Source organism: Misgurnus anguillicaudatus, chromosome 15, assembly GCF_027580225.2.
Source record: "Misgurnus anguillicaudatus chromosome 15, ASM2758022v2, whole genome shotgun sequence".
NCBI classification, from domain to species: domain Eukaryota; kingdom Metazoa; phylum Chordata; class Actinopteri; order Cypriniformes; family Cobitidae; genus Misgurnus; species Misgurnus anguillicaudatus.
Genome location: NC_073351.2, coordinates 33,448,480 through 33,467,500, shown reverse-complemented (window position 1 = coordinate 33,467,500; position 19,021 = coordinate 33,448,480). Strand labels below are relative to the sequence as shown.

The 19,021-nt window shown below is 38.0% G+C and overlaps 1 protein-coding gene across 4 annotated transcripts in view; it reads left to right on the top strand.

Annotated features, from left to right (window-relative positions):
* pak1 (p21 protein (Cdc42/Rac)-activated kinase 1) overlaps positions 1-19,021 on the top strand; it is a 61,752-nt gene that overhangs the window by 818 nt on the left and 41,913 nt on the right. The window lies entirely within an intron of this gene.

Sequence of the window (19,021 nt, the reverse complement as noted above, 5' to 3'; positions counted from 1 at the left end):
CATCACTGTGTACAGGCTGCAGAATGAAGGATTGATGATGGATTTTCTGTCATTATTAGGAATAGGCCCAAAAGGGAATTAAAGGCTCATCCAAGATCCTACTGGAAGTAGTTTTATTTATTATGGAAGAAATATTTGATCCCTTGAATTGTTTTCGCGTTATGGTTGAAATCGAGTTGCCATTCAGGATGTTTTGGCTTTTACTGAAGGATCATGTGGTTGAACTGTACTGTACTGGGATATGGAGTGATATTGGCATTGTTTTTGTACATGACGTGTACATGATTTTCATTATTGAATCTTTAAGGGATACAGATTTTGTGTGTGAGTTTGTGTGCCGTTTTACTAGACTGTTGTGGTTGTTAATGCATTTTAAGTTTAGTTGGTGAATTTGCACATTGATGGTTATAAAATAGGTGTATAAGATAGCAGTGCTCACTGTAATCCGAACTGGGTCAGTTGTATCACTAACACATTAGACAGTGTACCACCACGGTAAACAACTAATTTATCTCATCCATACACTGAGAACATGAGAAGAAAGGCAGCCAACAATAATACATGGCATGGTCAACATATTCAAATCTCTCCAAAAATGTGGACCAACAGCACACAAATGGCTTTTAACAAAACACTCCCCAAATTTTCATCATCATCCTCATTTGCTGGCTATTTTTAGCTATAAGATGGCGTATCTGTGCTCCATACTAATTTCATCTGGGTGTGATGTAAGCAGTTTTGCCTGTGTGACCCTAATTGCTAGAAAGCAGAATTGTAATTCAGTGTGGATGGCAAAACCTGATTCGTTTATTGGGGGGATGTGGGTGATGATGTGGGGGTCTGTGATTCTGAAATGAGCACACCCTTGGGCCACACGTCACCATATGGTTTCAGTAACACCCTGTTTATCATCCCAAAACACAGAGGAGAGAAATAAAACCCAACCCACCCCCTCACACACCCTCCAGATGTGCGTGTTTGGCCCAGAACCGTTGCTGTGACTTCATGCACATTCTTATGCGAGTTTGTCTGGGTGTATTTTTCATTTTATGCACACTTTAGGAACAAAAGACTTGTCCTGTCAGGACCACGTGCAATGTGTGTCCTCACCGCATCACTTAAAAGAGACCAACCTTGCATTTTATGAGGAAAGATGGTGTTTTTAATGGATCATTTTTTTTATTTGAGGTAGCTATTATGGATGGAGCTGTGAAATGTCTATACTAAATGTTTGACACTACACATGTGCACATGTGAACATTCTTTAAATGTTTTTAATATTGCTGAGCCAATAGTGTCGCTAAAGCGATTGTTAAAAAGAAATCTGTTTTTTTCCTTTTGTGCTATTGTGAGGGTTGCCAAGGCATTGTGTGTATTGTTAAAACATTTTTTTAGAGGTTTTTACATCTATAATTCTTTTGTCCATTCCATCACCTGCCAGGCAAAAATCAGTTTAATAAAATGGCAAGCTCCTTGTCCTCGGCACAAGAAGTGCAAGGCAAGAAGGAAAAAGCTGATTTTAAATACTTGGGTTTAGATTTTTTCAAGACTATTTCCAAGCTGGTCCCTTTAATCCAATTTCACACTAGAAGAAATGACAGGCTGAGGGTTTTCAACGGTAAATTGTAGTTTTTATGTGGTTCGGCTGTTTGTTTACACAAAAAAAAATATTTTCCACAAGGTATTTGTTCCAGAGGTCAGGTTAGTCGCTACCCAGACCGATAAACAAGCACAGACCGGAAGTTAACTTTAGGCCAGGCGCGTAACTGCGCGTTCAATGAAATCGTCTATAACCAAAACAACAATGGTGGCCTACAGGACGGTTGTTTATGCTTCTCAAGATAATGAGTTTATTAATTAAAGTTTAAAAATTATATATTATATATTATATATATTATAGTGCAGGCCAGGGTCTTTTGTAGTAATAAACTTACCTCATCATTCTTGGTTTCCCCATTTTGATTGTTTGTATAAATAGCCTTCTACAAGAATGCGTGTATGCGCAGGTGTATACTGTTTTACAAAGTAACATCGCCATCTAATGGCATGGCACATGTAAAACAAGTCGTCTTCATTTATTACAAGCCACTGGATTGGTGGACAAAAATGAAGCTGGCAACACTGGCACGACCGCAGCCTTCTTAAACCTGATGCCATTAAAGGGGACAATGGGCCTTTTTTTAAACGGGGTATATCACGGAAATCAGACTTTTTTCATGTTTAAGTGCTATAATTGGATCCCCAGTGCTTCTATCTAGAAAATGTGAAAAATATCAACCCAGTAACAACTTAGTTTTGGTAAATCATTCTATGCAAGCATGTGAAAAAATAGGTCATTGAAATTTGGCTCCCCTTGTGATGTCAGAAGGGGATAATACCACCCCTTAATCTGCACTATCCAACCACAGCACTCCCATTTAGTGCAGAGATTAATTGATTTGCATTTAAAAGGACATACCCCAAACGCTTACACATACAAAGTGGCAATTTTAACATGCTATAATAAATTATCTATATGGAATTTTGAGCTAAAACTTAACATACAAAGATTTATTAAATATCTTAAAGTCTTGTAAAATGTCTTCTTTAAGATGTCAAATAAATCTTTGGGGTCCCCAGAGTGTGCACGTGAAGTTTTAGCTCAAAATACCCCACAGATAATTTATTATAACATGTTAAAATTGCCACTTTGTAGGTGTAAGCAAAAATGTGCCGTTTTGAGTGTGTCCTTTAAAATGCAAATGAGCTGATAAAATGCAAACATTAATCGCCATAACCATGGTTTGTTGAAATTGAAACTCAATTTACATCATATATGTGTGTGTACTGTCACTGTGTATAATAACTTTGTATAAACACACACACACACGGAAACCGAATATTCGTTCAAGCCTTCACATTTATCAGGACCAGCTCCACTTCACACTTAATTGAGTTTCGCTTTCTTCTCACTGGTTAGTCCATTGTTTCAACAAACACAGTAATGCTACGTTTACACAACAACGACGAGGTGATAAACAAATAGAATTGTTTACATGTGTATATACATTTGTATATTTATGTATAATTTATATTATATATAAATATAAATACTTAATTTATAAATATATTTTTCTTAAAATTATACATGCATGTGTGCACATTTATATATATATACATAATTATTATACATTATACACAGCTCACACACACATATATGATGTAAACAAAAAACTTTATTCTGCAATAGATTAATTTATTGATAAAAAATTTATCATTTTGCAACCCTAGTCGCAAGAATGGGAATTTTAATGTAAAACTATGATAATAATAATAGCTTAAAGGGGCCATGGCACAAATACTTTTTTAAGATTTCAAATAAATCTTTGGTGTCCCCAGAGCACATATGTGAAGTTTTAGCTCAAAATATATAAATAATTTATTATAGCATGTTAAAATTGCCACTTTGTAGGTGTGAGCAAAAATGTGCCGTTTTGGGTGTGTCCTTTAAAATGCAAATGAGCTGATGATAATGCAATCACTGATCACCATAATGGTGTTTTTTGCTATTAAAACTCAATTGTGCTTTTCTCGGCACTAAATGGCAGTGCTGTGGTTGGATAGTGCAGATTAAGGGGCGGTATTATTATAATAAGGGCTCCATATGACATCATAAGGAGAGCCAAATTTCAACGACCTATTTTTTCATGTGTTTGCAGAGAATGGTTTACTAAAACTAAGTTACTGGGTTGATCTTTTTCACATTTTCTAGGTTGATAGAAGCACTTGTGACCCAATCATAGCACTTGGAAAACATGGAAAAAGTCTGATTTTTATGCCATGGCCCCTTTAATAATAATTTATAACTATAATGGGCAAACATGCCAACTTTCATCATGAAGGAAATCTTTCGCCCATATATCTGACTGTCGTCTATCTGCAATACCCTAACATACGTCAAATCTTTCAAAAACGCAGGAAAACATTTTTGTTTATCACCTCGTCGTTGTTGTGTAAACGTAGCATTACTGTGTTTGTTGAAACAATGGACTAACCAGTGAGAAGAAAGCGAAACTCAATTAAGTGTGAAGTGGAGCTGGTCCTGATAAATGTGGAGGCTTGAACGAATATTCGGTTTCCTGGTCTCTCGACGAGTGTACCTAACAAAAGAAAGAATGTGAAGTGCTAGCCAGTTACAGCGACAGACGGTGTATCTGCTCTGGACCGTTGCTGTGATGAAAAAATGTGGCAAGCTTAATAACATCTAAAGAAAGAGTGGAGAGTTTGGGGTCTGTCTGTGTACAGTTTGATCTTAGATCTTTTGGCCAGGCATTCCTATAATATTAATAATAGAGTAAAAGGTCCATCAAACCCATATCTGGTTTGGCTGTGTGGCACCTGCAGCTTTGTCCTACTTTAGTATCCAGACAAAATCTTAATTTATACCCCTGGTCGGTTTAGACTGAAAGGAAACATCCCATTAAACAAAACGGTTTGTGTGGGACATTTCAGCCGGGTTGTTCTGTGATCGGTTTCTGTTATAGGACAGACTATATTAAACTCGACTGTAAACGCACAGCCCACGCACGGACACAAAAAGCACCACTGTGCTCATCTCACATGTGAGGTTTACAGGGAGATCTTCAGTGTTGTCTAGTTTAGTCGGCGTGGATTAAAAATCGTATTTGTGTCTTACAAAACAACTGCACTCAAGATGTTCATAACTAGAGCTTGATGCAGCGTTGGTAGGCTATAACCTAATTTAATACTGCAAATGTAAACCATGTGCTGCATCTCTGCACCTTGTGAAGGTTCAGTGAGTTTAGTGTGCGGGTTTTGCGTTCCTGTGGCCCAGTTTTTCTCTGACTTTTCATTGTTATGCAATCGCTGTCACTGTATGTTAACATCTTCGTGGAGGAACCCAAATGAGTTTGGGAGAAATTACCTTGTTTACTTTTACTGTCCCAATTCCCTTCATCAAGCTGGATCCCTGCTCTTTCTCTCTCCTCATCCTCACTGATGAAACTTTTCTGCTTGATTTACTTAAAAAATATGATGCATATTTTTATTGCATTTTTTGTATAATTTATAGTCTAATCTTAGTTTTTGGTCTGATCATATTTTGGTGATGAATGTATTTGTCTTTTATGACCTATGATTTCTCACACCCCCATAAACACACACAGCACAAACCATAAAACATTCACAGTCTACTCTGATCTAAAGATATAACGATTACAGGTTTAATGGTTAACCTTGATAAAAATGTCCAATGGTTTTTTAATTATCGTTTAACCGTGACAGTGTCACAGCTCGAAAACCCCTCTCCAGCATCAACCAATTTAAGCAATAATGTGAGACGAACACATTCATTCACTTCTGCTCCCATGTGTTTGTGATGACAGTACTTCACTGACTGAATTTAAATCCAAAAAATGTTTCACATTTAGGGAAATCTAGTTGTACTGACACGTTTACCCAACAGTTAATATTTCAGATCCATCTTTTCTATTAATTTTCCATTAAATGATGTGATCTGATGAGTTTAAAGCTCTGTTTGTTTCTTCAGTGATTGCTGTGAGCGCAGGTGTCGTGCAGCTTTACTCCTGGGTCATAAAGTACACCCGATTTCTCACAACATGCGCAGACAAATGACTTGCAAACAAAAGTGCACTTACATGTAAAGTCAATTTTACATTTAGTTTGCATCAGTACTGTTTCATAAATTTCTACAAATTGTTTGCAAAATATTATTTATATGATAATATTGATGATTTTGGTCACTATAAGCGTGATGTGAAATTTTAATACCGTTTCATCTCAGCTCTGATCTGCGATCTTAAATGTGCTTATGTGTGACTTAAAGGGACAGCAAGTAGGGTTTTAAGTGTTTTATTAATCAAAATCAATGTCTTTATTCCTAAATATGGCTACCGTAGTTGCAACACGCATTTGGAAAAGCGAGGCGCTAGAGAGCACTATTCATTTGAATGCAAAATGCATTCAGAACATTCAGAAAAGGCCTTAAAGGGATAGTTCGCCCAAAAATGTAAATTACCCCATGAATTACTCACCCTCAAGTCACCCTCGATGTATATGACTATCTTTATCAGGCAAACCCAATCAGAGTTATATTGTATTAGTAAATGTAAATGTCCGAGTTATATTATATTAGTAAATGTCCTGGCTGTTTCAAACTTTATAGTGTTAGTAAATGGTGCTTCTGATTTGTAAATCTCTATCATTGGTTGATTTGGCATTGGTCGACTTGGTTTAGTGGTTGGTTGAGGTAGTTGATTAAGTGTTCAGATTAAACATTTGACGATCGACTTGGTTTAGTTGTTGGTTGAGGAAGTTAATTAACTGTTCAGATTAAACTTCTGAATCTCAGTGTTACAAGTGTCACTGTAGCTGTGTCCCAATTCAAGGGCTGCGACCTTCTAAGGACGCAACCTTAAAGGATTAGTCCATTTTCTTTAAAAAATTGCAGATAATTTTCTCACCACCATTTCATCCAAAATGTTGATGTCTTTCTTTGTTCAGTCGAGAAAAAATTATGTTTTTTGAGGAAAACATTCCAGGATTTTTCTCATTTTAATGGACTTTAATGGACACCAACACTTAACAGTTTGTTTCAAAGGACTCTAAAAACGATCTCAAATGAGGCATAAGGGTCTTATCTAGCGAAACAATTGTAATTTTTTGCAAAAAAAGCACTTTTAAACCACAACTTCTCGTATATCTCTGGTCATGTGACGCGCCACCGTGACCTCAGGCAATATGTCATCACGTCAAGAAGTCATGGATGACATATGCGAAACTACACCCCAGTGTTTACAAGTGTGGAGAATGAGGACCGGTCAAATGTTGTATGTGGAATGATACTAATTAATGTCTTTCTGTCATTTTATTGTTTAAAATGGTCCGCAAATGTGCGTTTCATATATGTAACATGTGACCTTTCAATGTCATCACGCAATTACGCGAGGTCGCGCTGGCTCGTCACACAGCGGGAGGAAGAAGAGAAGTTGTGGTTTAAAAGTGCATATTTTTTATTTTTCTTGCCAAAAATGACAATTGTTTCGGTAGATAAGACCCGTATGCCTTGTTTGAGAATGTTTAGAATCCTTTGAAACTGCAATTTTAAACTGCATTAAATGATTGGGGTCCATTAAAGTCCATTAAAATGAGAAAAATCCTGGAATTTTTTCCTCAAAAAACATAATTTCTTCTCGACTGAACAAAGAAAGACATCAACATTTTAGATGACATGGTGGTGGGTAAATTATCTGGATTTTTTTTAAGCAACATGGACTAATCCTTTAAAAGGCGAGCACTCGATCTTTGAAGGTGACAGCCTCTAAAGTCTGCGAAGAGACGTCTAACCTTCGGAGAACCATAATTTGCGTCACTTGCTGCATGCGCCCACCGCGCCTGTCAGCAGGACACAGCGGAGCCGTTTCTGACTTTTCTTAAAATAAATACAGAACCATAAAAATTCATTTTATTTTAGAAAATATGACACGTTGATTTAGATTAAACTAACCAACAGTATATCAAATACATCAACCTTAGAAATATACGCAACATAAACAGAATAATATTAACTAAAAACATAACACATAATACTAAAACAGTGACGAGAAACTTGTTTCTGATAAATACGCACTTTTATTTAAAGGCGGAGTGCACAATGTTTAAAAAACGCTTTGGAAAAGGGAGTTGGGCCGACTACCAAAACACACTTGTAGCCAAACAGCAGTAAGGGGCGTGTCTACTAACCGACATCCTTGCTGGGGTTGCGTATTTGTGGGGCGGGTCTATTAAAAGAAGGTCCAGATTCTATTGGGGTAAGGGCGTGTTTGTTTAGTGATTTCAAATGTCAACATTGGCTTTCAAACATTGTGCACTCCTCCTTTAATAAAGGTTTTAATTGTTTATTTTAAAATATCCAGTCATTATATTCAGCTGTTAAAGGCGCACAATGAATTTTGGGATAGCCTCGGCTGTAAAGGATTCATTCATTCTATCCTTAACAGCACAGAGAAATAAGGACGCATTTTGAGGCTTCATTTTAAGCATCCTTTCAATTGGGACGGACTTACTAGCCTTAAGTCGCGCTACTGTGACGCAATCGGTCTTTAAAATATGTCCTTAGAAGGTCGCAGCTTTCGAATTGGGACACAGCTTGTGACACAAATGTTCCTCATTTGTTTTAGTGAACATTTAGGTTGTTTCAGCTCAGCTCATATGTTTACACGCCCCTTGCAAAATGTTAGAATTTAGCAAAAAAATCAAGGAATCACACAAACTACAGTTTGTTTTTAATTTAGTACGGTCTTGAACAAGCTATTTCACCTAACAGATGCTTACATATTAAATCACAACACAGAACATTAACTTTTACAAAAATAACCCAGTTCATGTTAACTGTATCTTGTAGGTGAACTTTGGCATAATAGATGATTAAGTAACATCATAGTTATACATTTTTCAGTTCCTGTTTAACTTTTATGAGTGGCGTAAAGGTTTATCATATAGATGAGATAAAAATGTAACAAATATGCTCCATCCCAAAGCCACAAAACTTCAATTTTTTTATTTTATGGGATTTTAGTTAAAAGTTCAAATTCAGTCCTTGTTTTAAGCAAACAATGGGCACGTGTGACATGAGGAAGCTGTGTTGTCTGTATTTTGAGATTTGAGATTTGTTCTGCTGTAATTGAGTTGCTGGACTTTTTTCATGAACACTTCCTTGTTGTATTTGTTCACTTAAAAGGTCCGTTGTGTTAAATAGGAAACAAGAGCTTCTCACCTCACATTCACAGAGTTTATTCAAAATAACAAAGGTCGTACAGACGTCTTAAAAGTACTAAAGCAATAATGGCCTGTTTACAGAGCAAAAAATCATATTCTTAAGTATATTTGTCAATAAAAATACTTAAAGATGCCCTTATCATGGTCTGAAAGCCAAACTGCGTGTTATTTATACTTAAAATAAATGGAAAAATATATATATTTTTTAAACAAATGATTTGTGTTACCAGACAAAGATACTACTCATTAAAGGAAAACGAAGTGTGAAGTATCTGTGTGTGCATCGCTGAAGAGGTTTCCATCCCAGCATGCTGTGCGTCCTTGCATTATTCAGCATGTTGTCATGGCGATGGACACATCTGAGTATTGTGCTTCATGTGGGAGGAGCTGGACAGCTGGTGGATGGAGACAGCTGCGTCATGGATTCCCTGCTTTCAGATGAAAAGGCTGCGTGTGTGTGCGTGCGCATCCATGCATCTCCGTGTGTGTGTGTGTGTCTCTGTGCCCATGTGTCTCCGTGTGTGTTTGGCCGTGTCCATGTGTCTCCATGTCTTTGTGTCTCTTGTGGGGTCTTAGTTATGCTTGGAAGGCAAAATTGTCTCCAGAATTGCTTTAAGTCCAAAATTGCATTGCTTTTTACGACATTGTGGGACAGCCCTTATGTTTTTATGTAGTTGGTTACAACAAGGGTTAGCATTTGGTTAGTTTATAGTTACTGTAGGGATTGCTAGTGCTTGAAACTGTTATTTCTGAAACACTCTGGTTATGGGTTTTTGGTTTGTGGATGTGAATATCAATTTTGGGCTTGTCAGACATATCCCAGTGGCTACCAAATGTATAATGGGAGGTCTCTCTCTCTCTCTCTCTCTCTCTCTCTCTCTCGTAAGATTGTACCTTGGTTCTTACCTCATGGATTTCATGGTGAGGGATTGTGTACTTTGGTCATCTGCCACACCTTGTTAACCTGTCATTATTTCCTTCTAGTCTTGTTAACTGAAAGGCGGAGTCCACGATGTTTGAAAACGCTTTGGAAAAGGGGACGGGCCGACTACCAAAACACACTTATAGCCAATCAAATCAAATCAAATGTCGGGTTGCGTATGGGTTGACGATTGTTTTTTTTATTATTTACAGCGTGCGTCCCCCTCAGACTGTAAATGAAGCCTGGGCGCACAAAACAAAACAGCTGGGGCGCACCAGATAACACGTCAGTCACGTCTTACGTCAGCCACGTCACTGCAGTCACTTGCACGCGGTTCACAACAGACACTGAAAAAAGTCTTAATTTTTGGACCAAAATGTCTTTTTGATGCTTCAACACATTCTAACTGACCCACTGATGTCACATGGACTACTTTGATGATGTTTTTATTATCTTTCTGGACATGGACAGTATACTGTACGTAGATTTTCAATGAAGGGTCAACAAGCTCTCGGACTAAATATAAAACATCTCAAACTGTGTTCCGAAAATGGTCTTAAGAGTTTGGAACGGCATGGGTGAGTCATTAATGACATTTAATTATTTTCAACTTTTTTATTCAGAATATTGATGGTCTTGATATTGCTCAATTGTTGAGTATTTCTGTATACAGGTTCTGTTACCTGTAACAAGTCAGATTCAGTGGCTGTTTAGTTTAGCTGTAATGTTACACCTTCGTGTCATCCTAAACCAGTGTGACCTCAATCTATCAATCACAAGATGAAAATGTTCACTTCTCCTTTGTAAACAATGACACCATTTGGTGACCGGAGGTCAGGCTGTCAAAGCCATAGTTAGCCGTCAACTTATTTGCATTATTTTGAATATAAGTATGACTATTGAATATGATGAGCCATAATGAGATGAAAAAACTATTTAAATTTAAGTCCATAGACATCTAAAATATAATATACAAGTCATATTGGCAAGTGTTGTTGTTTTTGTGTAATTTTTAGAGCTTAACATATGGATTTGTTTACAGATCCAATTCAGATATTCTGCAAAAAATACCACATGTCAGTCTAAACCCATATGGCTTGCTTGCTTTTTAGAAAACAAAAGGAGATCGGGGAATGATTTGTAGACTTGTATCTGTCAGACATTTGGTTGGCAGGAACCGGTTGCCCATTAAACCAGGAACATAGATAATTTGAAGATAAGCGTGTGGGATTGGAAATATTTTGCTGTACTCAAAGTATCTGTTTGTCAGTCACATGGATACCCAGCATTCCCTTCAGTGCTGCACTTGTTTCCTCATGCTTATCCACTTAAGTGTGATGGAGCCGACACGATGCATTGTGGGATACATCAGATATTAGCATCATGTGCTCTTGGGTGAAAGTATTTGAGCTATTATGTGGTAAAGCTGGTTTTGATGCACTATAAAGTATGATGTAAAATAACCTGTTTCTTCGGCACTGATTGGTGTTTCTCGTCAAGCCATTATTTTTGTGCCAAAGACCCTACATATGCGGTCACCTGAGTTTCTCTAGTATACATGCAGCACACACAAACCTTTTGTATTTAATTTTCTTGCTTCATTTTGTGTCTCTAAACCTGATACTCATGTCCTCATTTAAAGAACGGAGGTGGGGTTGGGGTTATTTGATGAATAATAGAGAGGTCTACTTCTTCACAGACAGTGTATTGTTCTCATTTACTCCCTAAATCTCTTGCAAGCGTCCTGATGTCCAGCCGTCGTTGAAAAGCTGTGTGTTTGTTTAATTGTTTTCTTTTCTTCTGGTTGTTTTGTGTTTTTGTTTGTTAATGGTTTGTGTCAGCGAATATATTCTGTTCTAAACATTATAAGGGTGATTCTCACGAAAACTTGGTTTTAAAAATGTCAAGCATGAAAATGTAAAAATTGCTTAAATTTACTTTTTTTCCCACCAGACATTGAAAAACAAAGTCTGGAGTAAATGGGAACATTAATTTTAAAACTTTTACTTATCATTTAACACTTTTTGTAAGATAATTTAAAAAATTTGTCCTAAAAAATCTCATTACCGCAACAGTCAGAAAACATCAACACTGACATATTTTCAAAATGACATGACAAACCTGAAAGAACATAATTTGGAGATTCTGCACATGCATTTAAAATCAAAGTATTATGCTTCTATTAATTAAATTAACATTTAATAAGCATCTGTTGCGGTAATGATAATCAAAATGTCGTGTAAGCATTCTGACAAGACAATATTTCAAATTAACTGTAAAAAATGATCTTACCTGGTAGCCATCTTGAAGTAACTGGTCCATGTGCTGGTCACTCAAAATCAAACTTTATTAAAATTCTGTATGTGTGCTTAAACTGTTCTCAAAAAGTGTTGCGGAGGATGAGAACATCAGGCATGGACACATCATTTTCCTAATTTTTCTTCATTATTATTATACATGAATATTCAGTAAATATTTTTTCTGTCATCTAAAGTAGTCTAGCAAAACATCCATTTATTTTTTTTCTTAATATTTTTGTGTTAATTTGATTAAATTACAACATAACGCATGTTCAAACTCAGCCGGACACATTGCGGTAATGAGAATTTCAGCAGAAAATGAGATAAAATTTACAATTATAAATTCTTATGTTGAAATCACACATTGTGCAAGGTAGAACACAGTATTGTGTTAATTCTGATGCTTTTTAATGTTACTATATTACACATTTTAAAGCTAAAATCATTAGTGCCGTGGTGTTTCAATGGTTTCGTGAGAATCACCCATAAATAGATGCCCGTGGCAGTTTTATTTTATGTTTTTGACTCGCACTGCGTGTCCTTTTTATGTTACGTGACCCCCTTACGAGCATTTTTCAGGGGTTCCTTTAGAGGCATTTAATCTTATGGTGTTTGCTAAGACAACTATTAGCGGTAGCACTTTTAATTTTTTTATGATTTGGGTTAAGAGGAGTTTGTGCAATGTCGGCACGTGATTTGTGTTTCAGGCGTGAATGACCATTAAACAATGTGGCTCGGGTTTGACGCCAAAGTATCAGCATTCAGAGGACGCCCTATAGCCACGGCCTAGCAACCACTTTGGGTACCATACTGACATCCTAAATTCACAAGTGTAATAAAATCTAGTTGCTTTTTGTTTAAAAAAATGTTAGGGTGGGTCAGGGAATACTTTGCTTGTGATGTCATGAGATTACAGCAAGTTGAAGGAAAACAGGGAATTTTTAGTTGGCTTTGAGTGCACAGTCAGGCACACGCACACACACACACACACACACACACACTGTAGAGATGGTGTTGATGTCTCCCATAAGCACTAGCATCATGATAATCATTTCACAGACCTGTGTGTTTGTGTGTGCGCGTGTGCGTATTTTAGTGTTTTCATGTTAGTGTTGTGTGTATGCATGTTAATGTGTGTGGATGCAAAATTAAGATTTCATGACATCAGCAGATACTGCGATTTATTTTACTGCTGTGCTGCTCACTTAAGTGTATACTGCACACAGACATTAAGTGATATTACGCTCGATCGCCCGTCGGCACTGGAGCCAAAACCGTAGCTCTGCTGAAATTAATGTCCGAGAGAGAGCGAGAGATTTATTAGTAGAGGAGTACAGGCAAACAATTACTCCTGATGAAGTATCTACTACACGTGATGCTCTCACAATTATACAGAATATACAGTGTTTTGTGAATCACCTGCAACATACGAAACGTTATATTCAGAACATTGAACAGACTGCTGATTGGACCATGCCGTTTAACATTGCGGCTTATTTTGGTCTTAGAAATGTAGCAATGGATTAGGAGTTGATCCAAGTGTGTAGGGTTCATAATTGGATAATAGATGTATAAGTGGATCTTTAACTCTTCCCCCCAGCGTTTTTAATATGAAATGTTTTTTTTTTTATAAAGCAGAGGGTCTGTTCTTTCATTTGATAAATTGTATGTTTATATGTTTAAAGAGGAACATTTACTCAAAAACATTATACTTTGTGAAAATCATAAAAAATGCTGGCACTGGCTGGCAACTTTTTTGGCGGGGAAAGAGGTAAGACATTGACAGTTTTTGGGATCTTACAAATAAACCCTACACATCTGGCATCTCATAGATAACCCTGACAAATATAGGATTTCAAAGATAATCCAGGCAGATCCAGGACCTTTCAGAGAAACCTGACAAATCCAGGATCTCACAGATAACTTCAACAGATTTGGGATCTCACAGATAACCTGGACAGATCTGGGATCTCAAAGATAAACCAGGCAGATCCAGGACCTCTCAGATAAACCCAACAGATCTGGGATTTCAAAGATAATGCTGACAAATCTGGGATCTTAAAGATAAACCAGACAGATCTGGGACTTCTCAGATAAACCTGACAGGTTCAGGATCCCACAGATAACCTTGACAGATCTGGGATTTCACAGATGACCTTGACAGATCCGGGATCTCAAAGATAAACCAGGCAGATCTAGGATCTTACAGAAAAACCCCACAGATCTTAGATCTTACAGATAACCCTGACAGATCTGGGATCTCAAAGATAACTGTGATAAATCCGGGATCTTAAATATAAATCAGACAGATCCAGGACCACTCAGATAAACCTTACAGATCCGGGATTTTGCAAATAACCTCGACAGATCCGGGATCTCGCAGATATCCCCCGACAGATCCGGGATCTCGCAGATATCCCCCGACAGATCCGGGATCTCGCAGATATCCCTGACAGATCCGGGATCTCGCAGATATCCCTGACAGATCCGGGATCTCGCAGATATCCCTGACAGATCCGGGATCTCGCAGATATCCCCCGACAGATCCGGGATCTCGCAGATATCCCCGACAGATCCGGGATCTCGCAGATATCCCTAAAAGATCCGGGATCTCGCAGGTATCCCCCGACAGATCCGGGATCTCGCAGGTATCCCCCGACAGATCCGGGATCTCGCAGGTATCCCCCGACAGATCCGGGATCTCGCAGATAACCCCCGACAGACCCGTGCTCTCGCGGATAACCCCCGACAGATCCGTGCTCTCGCGGATAACCCCCGACAGATCTGGAGTCTGGCGGATAACCCCCTACAGATCTGGAATCTCGCAGATAACCCCCTACAGATCTGGAATCTCGCAGATAACCCCAGACAGATTTGGGATCTCGCAGATAACCCCCTACAGATTTGGGATCTCGCAGATAATCCCCGACCGATCCGGGTTCTCGCAGATAACCCCCGACCGATCCGGGTTCTCTCAGACAACCCACGACCGATCCGGGATCTCGCAGACAACCCACGACCGATCCGGGATCTCGCAGACAACCCACGACCGATCCGGGATCTCGCAGACAACCCACGACCGATCCGGGATCTCGCAGACAACCCACGACCGATCCGGGATCTCGCAGACAACCCACGACCGATCCGGGATCTCGCAGACAACCCCGACCGATCCGGGATCTCGCAGACAACCCCCGACCGATCCGGGATCTCGCAGACAACCCCCGACCGATCCGGGATCTCGCAGACAACCCCCGACCGATCCGGGATCTCGCAGATAACCCCCGACCGATCCGGGATCTCGCAGATAACCCCCGACCGATCCGGGATCTCGCAGAAAACCACAGAAATTTACTTTCAATTCTTGTTCTGTTTCTTCTTTTTATTTGAATGTGAGTTTTTTAACAATGAAGAAGAATGCTTTCAGTAAAAAATATTTCTCATTTCTTAGTCAGTTTAGTTGTGTTTACATATATAAACGTTGAACTTCTTTTCAGTTTCCCAGACACATGCTGTGTTACTAATGTATAGTCATGAGCAATATGGTTGTATTACTTCATCCGGTCTCTGTCTGCAGTCAGACAGGAATAACTACCCAGCAGTAATGAGTCAGTTTATTGATCTGAGGTTCAGTGCCCATCTTAAAGCACTCAGCTCTCAGAAATGCAGGCAGAGTTCAAGTAGAACCACAGGCCAGAAGCAGATCAATGAGATCGACCACACAGACAATGACTTGAACATTTCTTACTGGGATTTCCTGTTAGTCAATTTCCAGAATGTGCCATCAAATATTTGCACTGTCTTGAACCCAGATGATCTCCCTCCATATTTAGGACCCCAAAGAGACCCTTTTATCCACCTCATGACTGCTCAACACAAAAACAGATGGATGTCATTGTCTTTCAACGTCCCATGTGTTCCCTAAACTAAAAGTTTGATTTGTGTCATGTTGTTTAAACCCTTAAGTCGAGTAACGCATGTAGATGTAATCTAAAAGAGCACACTGTGTGGTGTCTAATAGAAGATGCCGGTGTGTTTGAGGGTTATGCCCCTCCTGGCGATTAAGATACACTTGTCCGGATGCTGGTGTCTAAATTGAAGTTTTATGGCTCCCCTAAAGTGTGCCCTTCCTGTTTGCTGTGGTGTTTGTTGTAACAATGCAACGATTTGGTTTGAAAGCACCAGAGAGCTGTATAAATGTTAATGTCTCTGCAGAAGTTGGGTGCTTATGTTTGTATTAGGGCTGCAACAACTAATCGATAAAATCGATAAAAATCGATAATGATTTAGTTGGTCTGTAATGTCACATGCTCCCGCACCAACGTCCGCATCTTATAGCATGAGCTGTGCGTTTAGCAGCTTGGTTAAAAGCAATGCAGCGTTGCCAGGTCCTCTGCCTTTCGGCTTAGTTTTGAATTGGGCTACTTTTAAACTGTAGGTTTATGATTTTCTGCTGGTTAGAGATGAAAGGATTTGGTTCGCAGCCTTGCGATTCAGAATTGATTTCAGACAGGTGTTTTTAATGGGACACGCAATTAAACGTCACAGCCCTAGTAAAACTTTGTAGTATTGTGTGACTTTTGCACTACTAATTTAGTGCCTTATTTAGCTGTAATAAGTGAAAAATGTAATTGAGTAAATATTTATGTTTTTATCCAATTAGTCGATTAATCGAAAGAAAGAAAAATCGGCCGATTAATCGATTATGAAAATAATCGTTAGTTTGTCTTGTGACCGTTGGCTGTTAAGAGCAAAAACTGTGAAGATTTATGTTTGTGTGTGTGTGTGAAAGATACAGAGACCGGCATGATAGATGAAATGCCTCTCCCTTATGAGAGGGGAGGTTTCAATTTATTTTGTCATGACCACAACTAGGAGAGAAATTGATGTTGGGCTGGACAGGTCACATGTGTGTGAATACATATTTTATGTTAGAGTTTATTCATAAATTAATCCAAAAATATAAGACTTATCCGAGACTTAAAGGTGCCATAGAATGAGAAACTGTATTTACTTAGGCATATATAAATAATAAGAGCTCTGTAGATGGTAATGACATATTGTGAACCTCAAACATGTTTGTTTCCTAATAAACCTCATGCACGCAAAAGGCTGTTGGAAAACAGGCCAATCTCAACATAAGTTAACACCAACTGTGATGTTACAGTCGAGATGTACGCCCCAACATTAAATTACACATTAAAGGAATAGTCCATTTTCTTAAAAGAAAAATTCAGATAATTTACTCATCACCATGTCATCTTAAATGTTGATGTCTTTCTTTGTTCAGTCGAGAAGAAATTATGTTTTTTGTGGAAAACATTGCAGGATTTTTCTAATTTTAATGGATTTTAATGGACACCAACAATTAACACTTAACTCAACATGTAACAGTTTTTTTCAACGGAGTTTCAAAGGACTATAAATGATCCCAAAATGAGGCATTAGGGTCTTATCTAGCGAAACGATTGTCCTTTTTGACAATAAAAATAAAAAATATGCACTTTTAAACCACAACTTTTGTCTAGGTCCGGTCCAGCGCGACCTCACGTAAATGCGTAGTGACCTAGAGAGGTCACGTGTTACATATATAAAACGCACATTTGCGGACCATTCTAAACAATAAACTGACACAAAGACATTAATTAGTATCAGTTGACATACAACAACGTAGGAACGGTCCTCTTTCAACACACTTGTAAACACTTGGGTGGAGTTTCGCGTTCGTCCTCTGTGACCTCTTGACGTCATAACGTATTGCGTGGGGTCACGCTGACGCTTTCAGGACCGGATCTAAACGAGAAGTTGTGCTTTAAAAGTGTATATTTTAAATTTTTCTTGTCAAATGAAAATCGTTTCGCTAGATAAGACCTTTATGCCTCGTTTGGGATCGTTTAGAGTACTTTGATACTCCGTTGAAAAAAACTGTTATGTGTTGAGTTAAGTGTTAATTGTTGGTGTCTATAAAGTCCATTAAAATGAGAAAAACCTGCAATGTTTTCCTCAAAAAACATAATTTCTTCTGGACTGAACAAAGAAAGACATCAACATTTTGGATGACATGGTGGTGAGTAAATTATCTGGATTTTGGACTATTCCTTTAAATAAATTACAAAGTTGTTAAAATGTTTACTAATGTGAGCTACTGGCATGAGCCGCAGAGCAATCAGAGCAGAGCTCACATTATTATTCATGACCCTTCCAAATAGGCCAAAAATAGACGATTTCATTCAAAGGACAAATCTATGGTTGTAAATTTAAAATGTAAAAATGTTTTGCACTTAATAAGGTTACATATTTTCTATGTAAATAACAAAGAACAATTTAACAGATTATTTCAATGCATTCTTTGGCACCTTTAAGACAATTTTATTCAGTCTGACAAATTATGAGTTTATGCATTTTGTGATGATGCGACCACTGATGGATGAGTTTTGAGTTTTGTGATACAATTATGAAGTTGCCTAATTAATATGGGTAAGAAAGAGTTTGACTAAAACAGGCAGAAATCATGTTTAAAATGATTTTATCCAGCCTAATCACGCTTTCAGATCATTTGCTTAAACTAAAATATTTCCTTTAAATTTTCCTAAAGATGTCATACAAATGCATGGTGGTTACTATCAACTTCAGTTAATTACAACTACATTAATTTTAAAACAATATCTGTGCCGTCTCAAATAAGGCAGATGTGTTTTGGCTGTGATGGAGTCTCTTGTTTTTAAAGTGTGTGTTGTGTTCGACTGCAAGTTTCTATGACTTTCAGTACGGTTAACACATTAAACCATCTGTCTGCTGTCTCTGTTAATGGTGATTTAGCTTTTGAGGTCAGAAAGCAGACATTTTTAGCAACTGACCCCCTTAATTTTGAATATCTCCCTCTTTCCTTTTTTGTGAATTCTGTCTTTATTTTTTACTTGACTTTCTCATGTAAATCTGAAAATGATCTTGGACATCACCAGTAAGTAAGGGATAATGTAGAGGCAGCCGGTAGTTATCGGGA